Source organism: Lactuca saligna, chromosome 3 (assembly GCF_052625555.1).
Source record: "Lactuca saligna cultivar CGN05327 chromosome 3, ASM5262555v1, whole genome shotgun sequence".
NCBI classification, from domain to species: domain Eukaryota; kingdom Viridiplantae; phylum Streptophyta; class Magnoliopsida; order Asterales; family Asteraceae; genus Lactuca; species Lactuca saligna.
Window position 1 is genome coordinate 179,868,502 of NC_136419.1, and position 4,559 is coordinate 179,873,060.

The 4,559-nt window shown below is 30.9% G+C and overlaps 1 long non-coding RNA gene across 5 annotated transcripts; it reads right to left on the bottom strand.

Annotated features, from left to right (window-relative positions):
* Positions 1-726: 726 nt before the first annotated feature.
* LOC145037547 (uncharacterized) lies at positions 727-3,196 on the bottom strand. 5 transcript variants are annotated; one of them, XR_013678897.1, is made up of 5 exons: positions 2,565-3,196; positions 2,397-2,488; positions 2,219-2,303; positions 1,765-1,850; positions 727-1,494 (listed from the first exon to the last, which is right to left on the bottom strand). It is a non-coding gene; the product is annotated as an uncharacterized LOC145037547 (long non-coding RNA). The 5 variants fall into 5 exon arrangements; XR_013678899.1 differs by having other exon boundaries at positions 2,247-2,488; XR_013678900.1 differs by having other exon boundaries at positions 1,765-1,821; positions 2,219-2,488.
* Between the last annotated feature and the right edge of the window lie 1,363 nt (positions 3,197-4,559).

The following is a 4,559-nucleotide window of genomic DNA, read 5'->3' on the forward strand; positions in this document are numbered from 1 at the left end:
TTTTGTGTTTAAAATATTATAACATGTTGGAAATAATTTAATGGTTATACCATTTTGTATATTATTTCTATCAATTTGATAAACAAATGTTATAGGCTAGAATTGGTATAAGTAAATATTTGTGCGGATGTTTGAGAAGTAAGTTTAAATAGGAAATGATTGGGATCTATGAGTGGAAAACTAGGCTTTATTTAAGATTTTAATAAAAAATTATATTTTACTAAAGCGAAACGGAGTGCATCAAGTGATTAATAGTAATGACACTTTTTAATTAAAAAGCAAGAAAAAAGTATCTTAGATTATAAAACAAAGATGACAACACATTTTAAATCAAAAACAAAAATGTTCTCACTTTTATATAGAAAAAATGTGTTAAGTTAAATTTGGCCTCATAAAAATAAAACTCATAACAATAAAAGACCACATATTTTAGAAGTTTGATGTATTATTATTATACATGGTTGGTCGCATTCTAGTTCTGTGTGGTCATGGGCATCATGGTAACCAAGGTTTCCTTTTTTTATATCATGAAAAGCTTTTTCAATATTACCTTTCAAGTTTCAACAAATAATTTTAATTTATTTTCTTATAATACGACTTAAACAAGCTTCTATTTATTTAGTTTTTAAGCATTCTAAGGAGTTTTTTTGTTCAGCATAATGTGAAGCAAAGGCTTGTTTCTGTCGTATCGAATTGACCAAACCGATTCTGACAATTTGGAATGCGGATCTGAATACTGCTTCACAAACTGAATATATAATAGCATTGAAGCTATTTGTGTTTATTTCAACATCTACAAAAACAAACTCCATTACTCTCTAGTGACCAGGATCACCATCGAACCACTATTCTTTTTATGATAATATCTCTTTCATTGTCTCTAATCTATTCTACAAGTTATCTTCTAATTGTTATACAACGATTAAATTGGTGTTCACATTGACTTCAGATGGATGAAGTTTTCTCTGTCGTTTTTCTTATGTGCTTTTGATTACCCCTATATATAAGTCAAATAATATTCCCCACTCATATAAACGCAATTCTTATAAGCATAATATTTTATAGGTGTAGAGGACTCTAGTGATGGTGGAAACTTGTGAAGCAAAGGGTTTAACAAATCAGTTAGAGGTCGACTGAAGTCCTTAAAAAGTTACATTTTCATGCGTAGGCACAAAATGATTTGTTTCCATCATTGCAACATCACACTCTGGCCTCATATTAAGCATCTCATATTGTGTAGCATAAGTAAAATCATGGCTAAATTTGGAAATCATTTCAATTAATTTACAAATCAGAGTTTCTTGGAGATGAAGGCTCTGTCATTTCATTAAATGCATCAATATAGACTTTTGTGACACGTTACGGATCACCCCTTGAAATTAAGTTGATTTGTCTACTTGTGGAGAAGATATGCAGAAATCAGGAATACGTCTTTTCTGCTCACACTTGTCTGCGATTGACAGATTTGCCTCAGAGAGCAATTCCAAATCATTCCTATTTCACAAATGAAATTTCAAACCTGCTATTCTTTTAAAGTAACTTTTTAAGCATTTAGTTATAAGATTCTGCAATCCATCATATCCCTTCCATTTTTACAACTAAATGATATTTTTTTAACAAAAGAAGTTCCTGATATTGTGACACGAATTTATTTTTTATGCTAAAATAATCTCTAGGGGCTGCTTTTATAGTGCAAGCAAAATGTATTTTTAAGTTTATGTGTATATAAACCAAAAGAAGTCAAAGTGGGTTGAATAATGATACCTGTTAATAGAGTACATGCAACACAACCTCACTAAGAAATCTCCCTATAAATCATGCCTGTAGATTCAAAAGAAGATTGGTATGTCCTGTCATTTAATTATAGTTTAGTTTTTTATCACGAAGGTAGAATAAAAAGGTTATGTAGAAAGTGAAATATCAAACTACACCCTTAAAATTGTATTTAAGATCACTTAATCAACCTAATGCTCTTTCAAGTTTCCTAATCAGAGTTTAAATGCATAAATGTAATTCAAATTATGAATTATAATCAATAATGCTACTATGTGGATTTAGAACAACATTAAGAACAAATTAGAGGTGTAACCCATATATTTTGTTTTCTTATAACATGTGCCACCTAAACGATTCGGACGAAATTTCCTTTGATAAGTGAAAATCAAATAATATTAACAAAAAATTATGAACATACTTATATTTAGAAATTGGTTCTTGCCTAAATTGAAGGAGTGAAAGGGTATTACACTTGAGAATATTCAATACCGGCTGCATTCGAGTTGTGTTCTAATCAAATGGGCTGCCTGCACAGCAGAAGTCATCATCATTAAGATTTCGAACACAAAAAAATAAGCGACAAAAAAGATCGTTTATTGAAGGTCTTTGCAATGAGGTACGTGGCCAATTGTTCATTCAGACTTTGCTCCAACAAGTGTTGCTTCAGATGACTTTCCAAATGCATCCTAAAACGGATTCTAATGCAGTCTATCTAAAATCAGTAAGAGTTGGTTCAAGTTTAGATTGGTAATCGAGATTTGAACATAAAAACTTATAGAAAAACTCACCTGCTGTGAACCGTGTTTATAGGGCATGTTAGGGTTAAGATATCGGCTCGCTTTCGCTGTGAACTTTTTTTTAGGGCATGTTAGGATTCCACTACTGGTGTGATATCACCAACGAATTAGGGCACCAGAATCCTAAACATGGTTGAAATGAAATTAAAGCAATGGATGTCCCAAGTTGTAGAGGAAGCAAAAGTGGATGTCGGAAATCAGAAGTCGAGAAAATGTCTAGAAGACGATTGACGCCGAGATTTCCCTTCGGAAGGAAACGAAAGGTCTTCAGATGCGTCTAAATTAAAAGAGCGCCAGTGGTTGAAGACAGACGATACAAGAGGAAGAAGAGCCAAACATTCGTCAGTGAGGAGTGATTTTTGAGACAAAGGGGAGGCATAAAGTCAGTGCAAGCGGTAGAAGCGGTGGAACTGGAAGTTTGTTTGCTAGAAGAAGATTCAAAGCGATGCAATATAACCCAACTCGGTAACCCAATGAACAGTGCCGAGAAGAATAAAAGCGGTGACGGTGAGTCGAAAAGCATAGGAATATAACACGTGTTTTGGACACGTATCCACTCATTGAACATCGAAATGGAAGATGATGATGGTGGAATAGCAGCACCTGTATAAAGGGATATGGGGTAAACGGGATAACAGAAAAGAAAATAGAAAGAAAATATATATATATATATATATATATATATATATATATATATATATATATATATATATATATATATATATATATATATATATATATATATATAAAGGGTTAGGATTAAATATAAATTCCAATTATTGTGTGAATGTATGATTAGATTTGGACCATCGGATTATAATTCTTAATGAATAAGATTGATGAGGTATACGATAGTTACCGTGTCATGCATCACATAGTAACATTGTTTTATTGAAAAAAACTTGTTCGTGAGGGCATTATAGACATTGTTATTCATCACAAACTAAGAAAGTTGTTATTATTTAGGGAGTTACATTTTTTTAAATTCCATATAAGTTAACAAAATTTTATTATTATTATTATTATTATTATTATTTAAATAAAAGCAGTTTAAGATCATTGAACGTGTCTTTTCATTCTTAAAAAAACATGACTACAATCAAATGATTGTTTGAGAACTAATATTCTTAAAGAATATGCATGCATATTTGTTAATAATAATAATTTGCATCAAAATAACAATCATTATTATTGCAAAGTTGGCATATTCTTATGAGAATAATATAAAAAATAAATAAAAATAGAATTTGACAAAGCATTCTATGAGAATATGAACACTCTTTGTATTCTTTATATTTATATACATATCACATTCTTCAAGCATGCACATATGGTTATGCTTATTCCGGAAGAATATACCTTTGGTTATGTTTATTCTAACAACAGTGTTATCACATCTGAGGTTCTTCAAAAATGAATGTACAAAAATCAAATTATTATGCTTCAAGTATGAACTTGAAATCATACCAATTTCATATTTTCATTTTCAGAAATAGTATTGCATAAAGGTTATCAACATCATTCTATTAGTTTCAAAAACCAAATACATTAAATAAAACATAAACAAACAAAATTACTGTTTTTCAAAACACAAGTTCTATTCCCCTTGAATTTTTATTTGTTGTTCTTCTTGTTTAAACACTTCTTCCAATGATAATTTTGATGTCTTTCAAATATAAGCATATGGTTTTTGGTGGTAAAGAGGGTGGAGTGAAGAAGAAGGTTGTGGTGTTCCTGGTTAAAAAAAATGAAATAATAATGATTGGTAGTGCGGATATGTGAAGATGGTGGATGGTAAGGGTAAAGCCGATAATGGGTAACGTTTTGATGATGTTGAACGAAACGAAAACGACATGGGTGGTGAGTAACGATAAACTTCGATCACAACTGAGTGTGTCGATATCAGTGAGGTGGCAATGTGTGTAGATGATGATGATGATAAGTGTTTGAAGACGAGCTTGATGATTTCAATTAAATTTCCTCAGT